This window comes from Vigna unguiculata, chromosome 10 (assembly GCF_004118075.2).
Source record: "Vigna unguiculata cultivar IT97K-499-35 chromosome 10, ASM411807v1, whole genome shotgun sequence".
In the NCBI taxonomy this organism is placed as follows: Eukaryota; Viridiplantae; Streptophyta; class Magnoliopsida; order Fabales; family Fabaceae; genus Vigna; species Vigna unguiculata.
The window spans coordinates 21680051-21698610 of NC_040288.1; positions in this window are offsets into that span (position 1 = coordinate 21680051).

An 18560-nucleotide genomic window follows, 5' to 3' on the forward strand; every position below is an offset into this window, starting at 1 on the left:
TCTTTTAATATTGGAATAAAGAATTTGTTACACGTGTGCTTATTAATTGGTTAACAAAGTTTCCATATATTAATCCCTATGAGTTTTAGGTATCGGCATATAGTATGTATAGTGAGAACTTTGTTATGACTGCAGCTTTGTTAGTTTTTTCTATATGTCATTTTCATTTCCATTGTTTCATTTTCTTTGAATATTATAAGTTATTAATACGTAGAAATTTCATATTGTGAATAGTAATCAAACTTTTATTTTCATTTAACCTACTTAAATATTTATAATAATATATATTATTATAAGAGATATTCACATATTGCATATTATGATAGTATTTTATTATTATGTCTACCTTTTTATTAGGTTTGTTTTTGCAATATTTTTTTTTTAACTTTTATAATTTAGACTATTGAATTTTACTATTGTGTGTATTTTTCTTAATTTAACAGTATTATTTATTTTGTATTTTCTTCATATGATTTGCATTCATTATCGTGTATTTTATTATATTTTATTATTTTATCTTCTCAAAAATTTATAATTTATTGCATTAATGTATTTATTACTTTTATCTTTTAAAAATTTATTAATTTTCATGTCGTTTTCACCTCACTGGTTATTCGTCATGTCAACATCTTTTAACTAAAAAAAAACATATATACAATTGTCTAGGTTTTTAAAAAAAAAATTAAAAAAATATATCTGACTAAAAATATATATATATTCAGTCAAGAACCAATTAAGAGAGAAGATAGTTTGTTGTTAATAACCCATTTAGCTACTACTTTTAAAATATTTACAGTTTAATCTACACTTATTTTAATCTCTATGGTTAAACTATTTTTATCTATTTTCATCTTTAAAAATAATTTTTAATTTATTTTAGCTCTTATATCTAAATTCATAAAAGAAAATAATTTTTTATTTTAGTCTCTATCATTTCATTATAAAATAAGTAATATATATTTAAATTATTAATATAATTAATTTTCATTTTACGAATGTTGATGATTTAATCTATTAAAAACAAATGCCTTTGGATTAAATAGTGCACTTTACACTTTAGTCTATTTTTAAAAAAAATGTTATATATTATTATAAAAAATACTTGTCCACAAAATGTGTCAATTTTATTGAAAAAAACATATGATTTGTTATGTGAACATCACAATTTAATGTAAACATAAATTTGTACAGATTTGACGATGTGATACATGAAAAAAGTGAACCATAATTATAAAATGGGTTTGATATAAAACTATTTCCGACACTATGTGAAAATAAATACATATGTAGCTTTTTTTTTCTTTCTTTAGAAGTATTTTTTTTTTCTGCTGATGTGCTGAAAAATAGATTTTTTTTCTGCTCATCACCTAAAATAATTGTTTGAATAGTTTACTTGACAACCACATGTTCACTTAATGAATCATGAATCATACAATTTTATTAAATTTATTTTATTAATTTTAAATAAAAAGGTAGACATAGGAAATAGGTAAAATACTACAGTAAAGTAAAATAATAAATGGGTAAAAAAGTAATCCAATAAGTTATTATTTTTTAAAATATTTGTGTATGTGTAGTCTTTTCATATTATAGTGATCTTCTAACCTCTAAATTTTGTATTGAGTATCTATTACGCACATGCCTTACTCTACCTGAAAGCACAAAAATGTACTTCTTCTGACTGGCAGGTTTAAGGTATACGCACATGTATCATTAAAGAAAAAATCAAATGAATATGTTAATGCTTTATTGAATAAATAAGAAAAAAGAAAATAAAAGTAAATAAAAGAAAAAATATATATAAGAAATACAGTAAAACAAAAAATTATTTAACTAAAAACTTTATAACTTATATTTTTAATATTATTTTATTTAAATTTTTATTATTATTATTATTATAAAAATTAAGATTTTAAAAAAAAATCTCTAAAGGTTCGAGAGTTACATTTGTTAAATACATGTCATTTATCTTTATTTATGAATACTAGAATCCTCAATTGCATATTAATATTCAGACTAACTTTTCAATTTTTATGTTCTGAATAATTATATTAAGTATGCCGCACTAAATAGTATATAATTTGTCATAAATAAATTAAAATATTCATCCTCAGATGATTTATTATACATACTGCAATAACTTAATACACAAACCACATTTGAAATGATGTTTTAATTTAAATCATCAAGGAAATTAGAATATTTTATTTTCACTATAATACTATAACAAAATATATCTCACCACATAGTTTTAAAGATAATTATAAACATGAACAAACACACTAATGTCATATATGTTCACATATAAATACACATCAATAAATAATTATCTTATTTTACTGTTTTCACCTAGAATGTTAAGACTAGACATAAACTTTAATTAAATGAAATAAATCGTATAATATAAATGTGACTTAAAAATAATTTAAAATTATATAATTTTACCACTTTCACTTAAAATATTAATACTATTCATAGGCGGATTTGTGATTTAATGAACAAAATCTAACAGTAATCTAAAATGTCATAGATAGTTAATTGTCAATAAGACTTGAATAAAAATTAATTAATTATCTGAATAAGATAGTTAAAAATAAAAAACTATTTAAAATTAATTCATTTTATTTTAAATTAATAAAATATAATCATACGATAACTTGAACTGTAAGAACTATAAGTATAAGACTAAATAACCATATCTTAAAAGATTTTAAACACTTTAATTTTGAAAACTAAAATCGAGTCCTATAATTATAACAACTTTAATTTTTAATTATTTTTAATATTTTTTGTGTGTTCCATTAGAATCATATTCATGAATTCATTTTTAATAGTCATATTTTGCTGTCAAACTTATAAACACAGTCATAAACTAATACAAACAATTTATGTTAAAAATCACTAAAATACACTACTACAAATTCTCATATTACATATTCTCATATTACATGGAAATTTTTTTGTAAATTTGTTAAAAATATTTGCAAGAAAAGACTTTTTACTGCTATTTTTTCTAAGAATTTTAATTGATAGATAATTCCTTCGTGGCTAATTATTTCCTACAAAATTATAAAATTCGCAAGTATTTCTTACAAAATTTGTTGTAAAAAGTGTTTTATACAAAATATTTTACAAAAAAATTGGCAGCAATTTCCTGCAAATCTTTTTTTCATAACAAAATTTATAAGTATTTTCTAAAAAAAAAATTTCAAATCTTTTTTTTAGTAGTGATACAAATATTTAAGACATAGAGAAAGAAAAATTAATATATTATGCCACCAAATGAAAAGGGAAAAGAATTAAAACGGTGGCAGCAGAATTGTTGCACCACGTGGACAAGGACATATAAGATACGAAAGATTTAAGTGCAAACTAATATCAAATTCGTGTGTACGCATGGTCCTTTTTTGTTTTTGTGGGTATTTTGTTTAAATATCATATATTATATTAATATATTATATTAGTAAAAAATTAAATTAAAATATTGTTATTATCGGTATAATTTATATAGATTTGTAATTATATCATTTATATTTTGGTTAATTAGATAATTTTTTTCATTATCTAATTATTCAAGACTATTGTTTAAGTTCATTATATATTGATATAATTCATAGTTAAATAATACATACTTTATAGTTATACTTAATTTATATTGAAATGTTGAAATGATTACATTTGACAATAAATCTAAAGGGTGTGGTTTTGGCGGCAAAGTATACTAATCAGGTGTCTTGTGAACTTTTGTTCCGTGCATATGTACGTATCGTTGTTAAAATAAAGTATTGGTATATTGTGAACTTTTGTCCAGTGCAAAAGTATTATCCACATATAAATAATTAATTTAAAGAAAAATGGAAAACTGCAAACATATTGTGAGATGATATAGTCCCTTTTAAAAGTTAGAGTAATTGAAATTGATGTTAAAATTTTTAAACAAAAATACATGTAGATGTTGTTATCAACGTAAACATTGAATTTATAATAAAAGTTAAACATAATACAATAAATATGAAAGTATTACAGTAATTAGTTTTGTTTTTAATATTCAATGAATAATAATAGATAAAATAAAAAAATAAAAGTATATCTATAACATCTATAATATAATATATAAAGAGGATATCCTTTTTTGTGTCCACATTTCGTTATTCCAGTTTTACCTTAATATTATTTTAAAAATTATAACCTTTTATATATAACAATATATAAAGAGGAGATTGGTGCATACGCACTGGTATTTAAATATGATATTAACAGTGCAATGATGAATGTGGATTCTAGAACCTATTCATGACGCAAATAATAAGAAAAAAATTGATTATTAAAAAATTATTATTACGAATAGATTTAAAAATATCTTTGTTGGAAGTTGTGTTTTCATGAGTTGGAATACGCTCAAATTTAGTAATTTAGTAATACAAAGATATTTGCATTATTTCTTAAGCAGTCATAACTGTCACATTATAGTAGAATACGTTTATTTGCAATGCAATCAAAACAATTACAATCATGGAATATGAAACCAATTATGAGTCATTAATGTAAATTATTTAATAAATATTTATTAATGAATTGGTAAATGTAAACAATTTTAATCTTGGAATATGAAACCATTTATTGAATTTGTAATAATATATTAATTACTTGATTTATAAAAATTATTTTATTTGGAATATGTTTATAAAAAAGAGAAGATTGGTAAGAGATGAAGAACAAGATTGTTAAAATTTGATTGCTAATGAAGAAGTAGAAGATTGATAATCATTACGAGTATATATATATAATATAAAGAGAGTAAGATCATGATAGTTATTCCAAAAGTCACAACTGTATATCATGATGGTTCCAATTTATTGCATATCCTTAGGAACAAAAAAATTTCATTAAATATTATATATAAAAGCAAAATTGATATGACTAACTAATTAAATATATCAAATCAAGTATATATTCATAAATATAAAATCACTATATTAAATTAAATTTATACATAAAATAATTATTAATTAATAATAAAATGAAATATTTTTCAAAGACAACTATGATTTAGAAGAAGTCCAGAGTCAAGACCATAATGCTAGTAAAAAAATGTTGTTTAATTGTTTAATCGCGTAAAAGAAAAGTTTTGGCCTTTTTCGTTGTAACACCCCATTTAATTTAATATACGAAATTAAAGGGAGCGACATAATAAAGATAATATAATAGCGCAGTCCTAGAGTTTAAAACTCAACTCCTTACAATCCAAGGCACACCACGATGCCCAAAAGAAAGCTAGATAAAAAGTTACAAAAAATATCTAGATCCAAGGACAAACAAGTACATGAGTCATAGCCCTAAAGAAAAGCCCATAAAGAAACTAAAGTCTAGTCCACGTGGACTATGTGGCGGAACCATCACGTCCCTGTTGTCCACGGGTGTTCCTTGCATCTGCTCACACCAACAAGTTGATGATCATCGCAAAAGAGAGTACCACACAGCAGAACACACAACAATAAAAGTAGGGTAAGCTAGAGCACAAAAGATTTCATCCATACAATCAAATATATATTCACCATCCCATATACACGAATCAACCAATCATGTTATGACTTCGCAGACAATACACTAAGACATGACTCGACTCATCCGGATACATATAACATGGTCAGATTTAGTGGATGTTTGCACTTGTGCTGGATACCTCTGCTCACCCCCGAGCTGCTCACCCTCGAGCTGTGTGTTACAAGTGTTACAATGAATCAATTTCCCTCACCACAAGGTTAGCCCTTAATAAATTTCAGGTCTCCTGCTACTCTCACCACAAGAGTCAGTCCGCTCTAGGTGAGACTAACTGACTCCTTAGAGTGTCAGGATGCAACCTTACCTTGAATCCTTACCTAGTTATACAGATGGGACACCACCATGGACACCCACTAACAGGGGCCATGGAATTATGTCCCGACCACTGAAGCACGACCTAGAAATCCCACCTAAGGATTTCCAAGGAATTACACACTGACACGGACCAAGCATACCAGATCAATCGATAAAGATTATTGCACATTTATATATACCTCACATACCATCTCTTGATAATTCACCCTTTCTCATTTCTTTCTCAGTGGTTCCATACTCAACCATTTCTCTCCAACCATAGTTATGGGATTTCAGATCATGCCAATACCATGCCATTTTAACACTAACCATCTCATTTAGTTCACATGCCAAGTTCCCACCATATCCATCATTCACCATTCATGAATCATGTCACGCATACATAGCAATTCATTATATATTTCTCATCATAACAATCATACCCAAACAAATACCAATCATCCAAGGGCAACAAAGCAACCAAACAGTGCACTGCCTCACCTAGCCCCTCGCTCAGGCTGAAGGATCTCGCTCAGGCGAGAAGCTCTCGCTCAGGCGAGCCCCCTTCGCCTAGGCGAGGGCTCAAAAAGGGGAACAGTAGCCTCACGCGGGATCTCGCTTAGGCGAGACCCCTCTCGCTTGGGCGAGATGCTCGCTCGCTTAGGAGCAACGTGGGTCGCCTGAGCGACCGCTCGCGTGAAACATCTTGGGCGAGCCTTTGTTGATCTCGCCTAGGCGAGACAAGCTCGCTTGGCCGAGAAAACCAGAGCTCACCACTATTCTCTCGTGCATTACCACTCAACAGATCACCAATGGCTCAAAATTATCATACTGGAGTTCATATTAACATACCAAACATATTTAAACGGCAAAACAAAGGCACAAACAATATCACTCAAAAGAAAGGGCGAACCCTAGCTTCCCGTACTTGGAAAACAAGCTAGCGGAACGCTCCGACACGCACATAGTGAGCACGATTGTCCCTAGGATGGTCAACGAGCTGAAACGAACGGTAAAACAGAGAAAAAGGACGAGTCATTACCAAACCCTAACGGTAAATAATGAACATAGGCCATGAAAAGAGGAAACATGAGCTGAGGAGTGACTTACGTGGAGTAGGAGCTGGGTTTGAGTTAGCTCGAAGAAGGCTTAGAGCAAACCCTAGCAGAGCGTTCTGTGAGAGAGACGTAAAGGTGACGACTGATTTTTTTTTCCGAAAGAGTGAAAGTGGAACATTAGGGCAGACTAGGATTCAGCTTTATCTCTTGGGCCAACTCTTAGGCCCATCAGATTTAGGGCAGCCCTTTTTGTTAAAGGCAGAAAAAGAATAGGGCCTTACATTTGTGTTCTTCATTCTCTTTATGAATCTAAAAAAAAAAAAAAAACATTTATCAAATAGAAGAGTAGTTACGACGATCTACTCCATTATTTGTTGTTAAAGTAAAGTGTTGATATAAAATTAAAGAATGATGAAAAGTCCCAAACAAAACTATTATTTTTAATAAATGTCCCCTTTCTAATTCCAAAACTTATTCTATAATAATTTTTAAAGTACAAATATAAATTATAAATTTTATATCTTAGTTTTATAGTATAATTAATAAATGTCTACTTTCTAATTCCAATACTTTTGACAATAATAACTTAATCTTATTATTCACAAAATATAAAAAAAATTAAACAAATTAAAAATAATTAATTAAACTTTATAATAAGTTAAATATATTAATAAAACTCAAATTAATTATAATAATATATTTACTACCAATCATGAAAATCGTAAAAAGTTAAGTAAAATGATAGAAAATTGAAAGCAAAAAGAAAATAATAATTGAAACTTAAAGACAAAGTAGTATATGTATGAAATATTGTAGATATCATAATTACCAAGAAAAAACAAATTGTAAAGAAAAACTAAAAAATAGGTGGTAATACTACTATTGAAAAAAGTTTAGTAAATTTACAGTCCATCGGGATAGACATGTTAATATCATTGATATAATTTTTCTTTTTCTATGCTTTAAAATCTTGCAGTTTATATGAGATGAGATATATGATAGTGAACAAAATCTCGTTTTCTTTTTGAGCTCTATAGCACAATGATCATACTTTAGCTCTCAATTCATCGAGCAGTTTCCTTTGATGATTCTCATCATGTTCACCTGTCAAATGTCAAATTCAACCACCGTCTTATGGTTAGAAATTTTTTTGAAAGAAAAATCATTTCATTGCTAAAACAATTAATTTTATACATGTCGTATTATACCCAAGAAGACGTGTGTCTCCCAATAAATAAGAATTTCATTGATGCATACAACACATATATAAAATAAAATAGGTATTCTAAAATAATATAATATAAAATAAAATAAAGCAAACCATGTAGCACCTGGTAGTTTTTCTCGGTGTGTAAAGCAAATCCCATTCTCGCCTTCAAGAGTTGGTATGAACTCATCAATAAAGGGATGAACCTTGCATGCATCAGATGCAACTTTTGCCTTTAAATGCTTTCGTATTTCTTAGTATTTTAGGTAAGATAATAAGAAGAAAAAAACACAACATGTTAGAAATTAGACGGAGCAGAGAATCCAGAAAATAAAAAGATTTAATCTTCAATATCTTTGATCATATCCAACTTTTTGGTCATTACAACCTTTATAAAATAAGAAACATAAAAATAAGAAAAATTAAAAGTGGAACTTTAGAAGACAATATGAAGAATGAAGTCATTTCAAAGATACAAAAATAAGAAAAATGCAAAAAAAAAAAATCAAACCACAAAGCCATCTCAAAGATCCACGAAAATACAATAACACAACTACATTTTAAGATCAAAGATTAAACCACAATAAAAATTAAAACCAAAAACAAAACAGCAAAAACCTTAGCAACCAACCCATCAACAAAAATAACACCTAGACAGTAAAACCCATAAAGCTAAATATACACAAATATGGGTTGAAAAAAAAACCCACAAAGATGAAGGGAAAGAAGGTAATAGGACATGCAAACAAAACCATCACAGCAAAACGAAAATGAAAACAAAGAATCACCTAATCAAGACAACAAAACATTCACAATCAAAGCAAAAGCCAAAACAAAAAAATATAAAGTTGGGATTTTAGAAATAAGATGAGCAGGAGAGAAAGCAAAGAAAGTTTCAAGATATCATCCCACAAAACCCAAATACGAATAACAACCAAAATCTGAAGAAAAAAAAAACATAAATGCCTCAGTAAAACTATGAAAAAAGCAAAACCTAAGGAAAACAAATGAAAAACATAAATGCCACCATACCTTGAAACTGAGGAAACCCAGAAGAAATAACAACCGAAAACTAAAATCTTCCATGCAGTGAAAAAAAATAGTGAGTTATTCAAAAGATGGTTCAAATTCATTTGTGATCTTTATTCTTTTATGTTCTCATTTGAAAGAGTAAGTTATTGCATTAAATATTCTTAAATAGTAATTTATGTTTCTCATGCTATTAAATGGTCTTGAATCATAATTTATGTTTCCCATGCTATTAAATGGTCTTTAATATTAATTTATGTTTTCCATGTTATTAAATGGTCTCGAATAGTAATTTATGTTTCCCATGCTACTGATTTGAAGAGACCAAAACATCCTGAGATTTCCTTGAAGAAACTTTACCATCTAGTGTTGGAGAAACTTAACAAAGAGAGTCATTTATCTATTCAAACAATGGAAAAATAATAAAAATAAAACCATTTAAAAATAAAACCTCTTAATAATGATTTTTCATCATTCTACTTCAGAACTTCGTTTTGGATCTTCAAAAATCTTTGATCTTCTCTTTAATAGAAGAAGAAAACATGAAAGAACAAAGGAAAAAAAATAAGAAACATTTGAAAACTCTAGAACACAAGTACTAACAAAAATTGAAAAACATAACATTAAAATACATACCTGGTAAAACATACAAAATCAAGCACCAAACACCAACGTACGAAATTCAGAAAACACAAACACGAAATCTAAAATGGTCTCAAAACAACTGAGATAGAGAATCCAACCAAAAACTCAAACACACAAACAAAGAAAAAAATGGCATACCTTAGGAACGTAGAAGAAGGAATGTAGACAACGAAACCACCTAACACTACTTTATTTAAAATGCAAATCATCTCAAAGTAACTAAGTTTAAATTATTAATGCATGCAACATCAATCAACTCATGCATAGTACTCCCTCCATCTAACCCTCAAACAAGTGGCCTTTTTAATCGTAGAAGAAGACCAAAGTCGATACCATAATGCCAGTAAAAAAATGTTGTTTAATCGCGTAAAAGAAAAACTTTGGCCTTTTTTGTGTCTTTCATTCTCTTCATGAATCTCAAAGAAAAACCTTCATCAAATAGAGGAGTAGTACAAAGAAAAGTAGTTACATATGGTAGAAGCATAAAAGACCGGAGAGAAGAAAAAAAGCTTAGACCTTTTGGGTGTTCTTCAATCAGTTCATTGAACCATTTCACAGAAAATCTACATGGATGTCCCATAAATCATTGATCCATCGAAGAGAAGAACAAAAGCTTCGACCTTTTTGTGTTCTTCAATCTGCTCATCAATCTCACAGAAAAACATATTTCGTCAATTACCAAGAAACAAAAAAAAAATTGAGTCAAAGAAAAAGAAAAGCTTTTACCTTTTTGGTGTTCTTCATTCTTTTCATGAATCTTAAAAAAACCTTCATCTACAAAGAAAATTAGTTACATATGGTAGAAGCAGAAAAGATCAGAGCCAAGAAAAAAGCTTACACCTTTTAGGCGTTCTTCAATCAGTTCATTCAACTATTTTGCGAAAAATATTCATGGATGTCCCATAAATAATTGATCCATCAAAGAGAAGAAGAAAAACTTTGGCATTTTTTTGTGTTATGCAATATGTTCATCAATCTCACTAAAAAACATCATTTGCCAACTACCAAGAAAAATAAAACGGGTCAAAGAAAAAGAAAAACTTCTACCTTTTTGGTGTGATTCATTATTTTCATGAATGTCAAAGAAAAATATTCATCCAACAGAGAAGTAGAACAAAGAGAAGTAGTTACATATGGTAAAAGCAGAAAAGATTGGAGAAAAGAAAAACAAATTCACCTATCTTTTGTTGTTCAATCAGTTCATTCAACCATTTCGCAGGAAAGCTTCATGGATGTCCCATAAATCATTGATCTATCGAAGAGAAAAACAAAAGATTTGGCTTTTTTTGTGTTCTTCAATCTGTTCATCAAGCTCACCGAAAAAACATCAAGTTGTTACCTTTTTGTGTTCTTCATGGTATTCATGAATCTGAGAGCAAAACATCAATCCAAGAAAGAAATACAACAAAGAAAAGTAGTTTAATATGATAGAAGAACAAAAAATAGCTGAGAAGAAAAAAGTTGTTATCTTTTTTGTGTTCTACACGGTATTCATCAATCTGACATCCATCCAACAGAGAAATACAACAAAGAAAAAAAGTTAAATATGGTAGAAAAACACAAAATCGGAGAGAAGAAGAAAAGTTCTTACCTTTCTAATGTTCTACACGGTATTCATCAATCTGAGAGCAAAACATCCATCCAACAGAGAAATACAACAAAAAACCTATAGATCTTTTGCAAATTGCTTTTCTACAAAGCTTCATGGACGCAGCAAAATAAAATCCCTATTGATCTTTTGCAAACTTCTTTTCTGCAAATGAGAGACATTTGAAAGCAAAGCCCAATCATGACATGTAGCGGAAAAAGTAAAATAACCTAAAAGCCCAACATCAACTAAACATTTAACAAATAATTCGAGATCATTGCATGGATCAATCTGGAGTACCGAGATGGCCTTTCAACAAAGAAACATGAAAATAAGAACAAATTAGAGAAGAGAGGAAAAAAAGAGTAACGAATTAGAAGGAAAAAGTAGAAGAACCTAGAGTGGTCATAGTGTCGTAGAAGAAGCTTTGATAATGGAAGAGTGCACTCGTTGAAATCCAAAACCATGTTAACCTTGACGAACAAAACCTCGTTTATTGTTGGTTCTAAAGAAAAGAGTGTGGTTGATAAAAAAAAAGTGTGTTTTAGGGTTCAGAATTCAGAGGGTAGAAGATGGTCCAAGAATTTTTTGGCAATAGGAGGATGAAATAGTTTAAGAAAGATAGTGGGATGTGAAAGATATTTTTTAATTTTGAATAGAGTGGTGAGCGGAAGTTAAACTGAGAGAGGAATCACTCCAATTACTAAAAACCCAAAAATAAGGACACGTGTCACACATATAAATATGGATATTTACAAAATTTTCATGACAGAAGCTAAAAAAAGAAGGAAAATGGGATTTTACTGAAAAACCAAAAAAGAGGACAAGTGTCACTTGTTTAAATTGGGGTACTTGGGTAATATCTAGGGGTCATTGTTTTCTTATATTTTAGACTTTTATGCCGATTCTAACATAAACAGAGATATAAAATTTATTTAAATTATAAGTTGATTATTGTGTATATTTCAAATTGTAAATTAAATAATTTTTTTCTAATAATGATAGAAATTTGATTGAATTTGATTGTATCACATTAAAAAAAACTTTTATGTAATTAATGTTTTTTTTTAATTTTAAAGATAAAATTTGTGATAACTTAAAATTTGTATTTTAGGAGTGACTGTATTTTAAAATAATGAGATTATATTATTTTAATGATAAAATGTTAAGTATAAATAGAAAGTTCATAAAGGATCTTATTATTTTCATCTCTTTAAGAACTCCTATCTAAGAGTTATCTCTCTTCTTTCTAAGAAATTTGACTTTCTGATCATCTAATTAAAATCAGAGACCTCTAAGGTGATCATCTTGGTGAGCTCTTCCTTTCTATCATATCAGTATCTTCAAATTGTGTAAGTGGTTTTCTATTCATTTTCTTAGGGGTCTTTTTGTTCTAGGATTGTATATGATCGTGTCCTGGTCGCATATGGGGTTTTAGTCTTCTTTTTTAGTCTCTGTTGATCAATGATCATGATGATATGGTGTGATCATGTTTGTGATATTTCTATGTATGTGTAAATAGAGTATCATGTGAGTGAAAAGGTGTGGTTGTTATTTTAGAGTTGTGGGGTTAATCTGTCATGGTAAGGGAAGTTAGTTGCCTTTTGTGTACGTGAGTTTGATGTTTTGCATGTACGTGGTTGGATACATTTGATGATAAAATTTACTTGTTGTGGTGAATTTGTTTGGCATGTATGATTGATGTATTTTGGATTGTTTGATCAATGGTTGCATGTTATTGTTTAATCTTGTGGTAATTTGAAGAAAGTGGAATTTGAGTCACTAATCAAATTAATACCAACTCTTATGTTTTAAAAATTGTTTTAGACTAATACTTGAGAGGAGAACCACTTTGAGCAATGCAATAAGTCCATATTTCCCAAAAATCACCAAAATGCATCTATTGTGAACTGATGTAGCGCTAATTGGTAGTTTTCATCATTGAGCACCACTTTTTGCGAGTTGATGGGCATTAAGTGGCATTCAGGAAGTGTTGAGTGTCAGTCCTAGTGCAGGTTTGGGAGCATTTTGGCTCCACGATGCTGAGCACCAGACTTTGCCATTCAACGCCAGAATCTATCAATGAGCGCTAGCTTTCCGAATGGTCTGGCATTGAGCGGTGACATGATTCTACTAAGAACCAATATTTTTCGAGGCAAACAGCACTGAGTGTCAGATACCTTATTTTTTCTATTTTTCTTGTTTATTTTTGGAGGTTTGTGATTGATGCTAAGCATGTTTTATGGTTTTCATTATTATAAATTGAAGTGGATATGTTCTTGTGAGCATGTATGATGATGGTGTTTATAGGATTTCAAAGAGAAATAAAAATAACGATGATTCCACCTATAACCATTGTTAAACGATTAAAAAAGTAAAAAATTGAAAGAATAATGACGGTGGGGTGTCATAATCGTCGTTAAATCAAGAAATGACAACTATTTTGGTCACAATCGTCGTCAAAAAATATTTTTACAATGCTACTTCAAACAATTCAAATGATATAAAAGTAAAAAAGTTCCAACCATAATTAACTAAAGTTTTAACATAATTGATAAAGATATAAAAGTAGTATAAGCTAATATACTTTAACTTTTCAAATACTATAAATTCTTACATCTATGAATAAAATACTTTGCCCACATTTTTTGAACATAGGCTAATGTTTTTTAATCCAATGTTTGTACGTCATCAAAATTCTGCAAATGTGAATTGAAGACAAAATTAGTACATATGAAAACATGAATTATTCACTACAACAAAAAAATACAATAGGCAATAGTGAAAAACTACAACCTAAAGCTAAAAAATTGGTGCCTAAACTTTAGGCAACGAATTTGCAGTTGTTGTGTATGTTGGGCAACTATATTTCTCATTTAGGCCATAACATTGTACAATCGTTACCTATTATGCAACAATGAAACAATTGTTGCCAAAGATATCATAATAGGCAACATTTTTGTAAACACAACGATTTTGTTTTTTGTGTTACTTATTCTTTTAATCAAGGATTATGAAAATATTGCCTATACTAAACCATGAATAGACAAAACTTTTTCAAATGTTGAAATATAAACGTATAACGTCTTAAATTAATTTTACAATATTATTTTGAATTTTATTACATTTGGACAATCATATTCTAAAGGGATAAATATGTTTTTTGTTCTCAAACTTTTAATGGATTTTGAAATTAGTCCTTGTGTGAAGCTATAACCTATTTTAGTCGTCCAACTTTTGTATTATTTTTTTTGTTTTAGTTCTTTTTCTATAACGACGTTAATAGCTTGTTGACCTATACAATGGCGTTCCATGTTGTCATGTGAATTTTTTTGACATCATACGACATGTGTTGTTGAAATTATTATTTCTATTGATTTAATTAAAAATTGAATTTGAAAAACCTATTAAAAATTGAACTTAACTTTTCCTTACAAAGTAACCCTAAGAATTGAATTAAAAAAAGCAAGATAGTTGTTGTTCGAAAGAGACCGAGAAACTCGAGCATTAACGAATTGTTGAGGACGAGTGCGTTGGTGAAGAACAATGGTAAAAAATACTACAATCATATTCAGAGGTTGTTGAAAAGGAAAGGTATCTTGTCATCCTTTCACTTGCGTCAAGCAAACCCATTATCGTTCAACTTTCGCCAAGTAAGATTTGCCATTCTATGTTTATTTTGATTGAAAATTGGGGTTTTATCAATGTACATTGTGGTTTTGTATTATGATTTTTTTTGTGGTTGTTCAAGGTTAACATGTTTTGTTCCCATTTAGGGTTATTGATGAGTATGAACGATTTTGTATAAAAATGCAGGGCATGGGTTTCACTTTGGAGATCATGGAATTATGTGTCAACGAGCGACTACCCGTGAGCAATTTCAAGCATACAACATATCGAGTGTCAGGAAGCTAGTTATTAATAATATGGAATTATGTGTCAACGAGTAGTTACCCGCGGACAATATCGAGCGTACCACATGCCGAGTGTGAGGGTGCCAACTATTAATCATATGAAATAATGTGTCAACAAAACAACCTATGATCCTAGTCATGTCGAACGACTCATAATGAGTTATGTTAAGGTTTGCCATAAATATTTCAGATGTCTTTATGACTCGAACAATGACATATGGCCGACACAGTCGAACGACGTCTAAGTTAAACAAGTCAACTGGTAATTAAGGATAAACAAGTCACTAATAAGGTTTTTAAAGCAATTGAGCCTTATTAGATCAATCCTAATCAAAGGTCTATGTAGAAAATTATAAATACAAGTCAAAGATAAGGTTTTTGGAACTTTTTTCTCGCATTTATTATAGCATTAATTGCTATTGTCAATCGAACCATTGCTGACTTAAGCATCAAAGTCTCTATAATAGGTACACCGATCGATTGGAGCACCGAGTGGACGACAAGAGTATTGGACGGACGATTAGAGTGAAAGCTAAAAGACTGGACAAGTTGTTCAAGTAGACGTTATCCCCCTATATTTGAAACAATTTTGAACTCCCAATTTTTTAGGATAAAATTTGAGTTATTGGTTGAGGAGTAAGTATGAAATGTGTACTTCCTTTATATAATTATGTATAAGTACGATTTTGAATCCCAGTAATACTAAATAATAAAAATATATATTCTATTGTAAACAATTAGCTAGGTAGATACATCTCTATTAAAGATTTTTTTTTATGAAATGTTATTCCTCTCATTTGTTGTTGAGTGAATGCTCTTTATAGTGTCTAAGCTTCAATTAGCGAAGAGAAGAGCATATATACCAAATAAAATATAAGATGACTCTTAATCACTCATATATGCGTTTGATTGTGAAACAAGATAGACAAATGAGAGGAATTGGTTCTACTTGAACTCATTTTTAAATTTATTTTACTATGAAAAGGCTACAGACAATCCAAGTTCCTCGTGTATTTATGACAAATTTTGTCTGTCGTTCTTTGTGTAAGCATGTGATTTTGTTGTCGGGACCATACAGATGTGGTGTGATTTTCTTTGATGGAACCATCCGAGGCTATACATATCACAAAAATATCCCACAAAATATAAATTTCAATACTTTTCTTTAGAATAATGAAATCACAAGTAAATATACCACATTTTATTCAAAACTTCAATACTTTGTTTTTGTGTGTTTGATCTAATATTTGAAGTTTTAATATCTACAATTTCAGATATTTAAAATAGTTTCAGCTTAAAGATAAAACATGAACTGAAGTTTAACTTGATAACTTCTAACTAAACTTGTACCGAATTTGTGATTTTTTTTTACTTATGTTATTCAACTCGTCTAATTTATATCCTAACATGAGAACTTATATTAAAGCTTTAGAAGTTCACATGCAAATCAAAACCAAATAATATGAGTGTTATCATGTTCATGTCCTTGTCAACTTAGGCAAAAGTTTGAGAATTTCCCATCTTCTCAAATTCCGTTCCGCTTTCCACTTGTCTCCAAAATCACATCCCTAAAAATACGTAATTACATAATTATATATTTTTTTCGAGTCAAAGATATTAGAGAGATTTGGTACATTTTTTATTAAAACATTATTACTAAATTTAAAATAAATTTTTTGAAATTTTAAACATTGAAACAAAAATTAATAAGATCTTAAGAAATTTTACATCTTACAAAGCATAAAAGAACTTACCAAATAATATTACAAACCTCGAAAACAATATTTCTGCGTTCAAATTTTTGTAAAATATGTAAAGCTGTGAAGTGTATAAATTACAAACCTCTTAAGTTGGTTTATTATGTATAAAGTCTTCCAAATTTTGAAACACGAATTGGAATATATCAAGCCTAGAATATCATCGGACAAGTTTAAGAAAAAAAAAAGTTTAAAAAAATTCCACAAATTAAAAGTAACACATGAGTTCGTAAAATTAAAATCGTTTTCAAATTTTTATTTTTAATCTATATATAATCTAATTAAAATAAATAAAACATTTAAAATATTAGGTGCCATTAAACTGGTCCTTAAAAAATTTAGAAATACGATTTTGTTTTGATTGAGTGCTTGAATACAACAAAACATAGAGGAGTATAACAAATGATGATCAAATTATGTGTGCATGTGTTTTGTCTAATAGACAATAGAGTATCATGTTAAGTTCTAATTCTTCTAATAAAATAAATGATTATCAACCGAATGATAAATATGAACCAAGCAAACAAGAACTCGAAGAATACTCTAACCTTGTGTTTGGATGAAGCATTTCAGCAATACTTAGAAATTAAAATGCTTTGCATTTGAATTGTTTGCAATTAAATTTCATTCATTTTTTAAATAATTTGTTTGGATAAGGGAATTAAAATACCTTATATTTCAATTCTTGTTTGGAAAAAAAATTTGAATTTATTATGAGATAAAATTCAATTTTAACAATATTTATTTTAGGCTTAATTATGTTTTGAGTTCATGATAAATTTGGAAACCTGACGATCAAGAAGGGCCCGACGACACGGACGGGTTCAACGACCCGGACGGGCCCGACAACCTAGACAGGTCGACGACCTAGACAGGTCGACGACCTGGACGGGTCTAACGACTCGAACGGGCCTTCCAAACTGTCGGGCCCGTCTGAGTTGTCGGGCTTGTCCGGATAGCTTGACCCGTCCGAGTCGTCGGGTCCGTCTGTGTCATTGGAACCATCCATGTCGTCGGGCCTGTCTGGATCGTCGGGCTTGACGGTTTGGAAGGGTTCGTCCGGGTTGTCGGGCCTGTCCAAGTTGTCGGGCTTGTTCGGGTCGTCGGGCCCAACGATTTGGAGGGGCTCGTTCGGGTCGTCATACCCGTTTGGATTGTCGGGCCCGTCAGATCATTGGTCTTGTCCGGATAGTCTTCCCCGTTCGAGTCGTCGGGCCATTCTGGGTCGTCGACCCGTTTTGGTTGTAAGGCCTGTTCGGGTCGTTGGGCCCGTCCGGGTCGACGGACAGGCCCGTCTGGATCATTGAGCCCATTTAGGTCGTCGGACCCGTCTGGATCGTCGAGCCCATTTGGGTCGTTGGACCCGTTTGGGTCGTCGGCTCTGTCTGGGTCGTCGAGCCCATTCGGGTCATCGGACCCGTCTGAATCGTCGACCCCGTTTGTGTCATCGGGCCTACCAAAGAGTCTAGAATGTGAGGTTGAGTGAAAAGAATTTCAAATTCCACT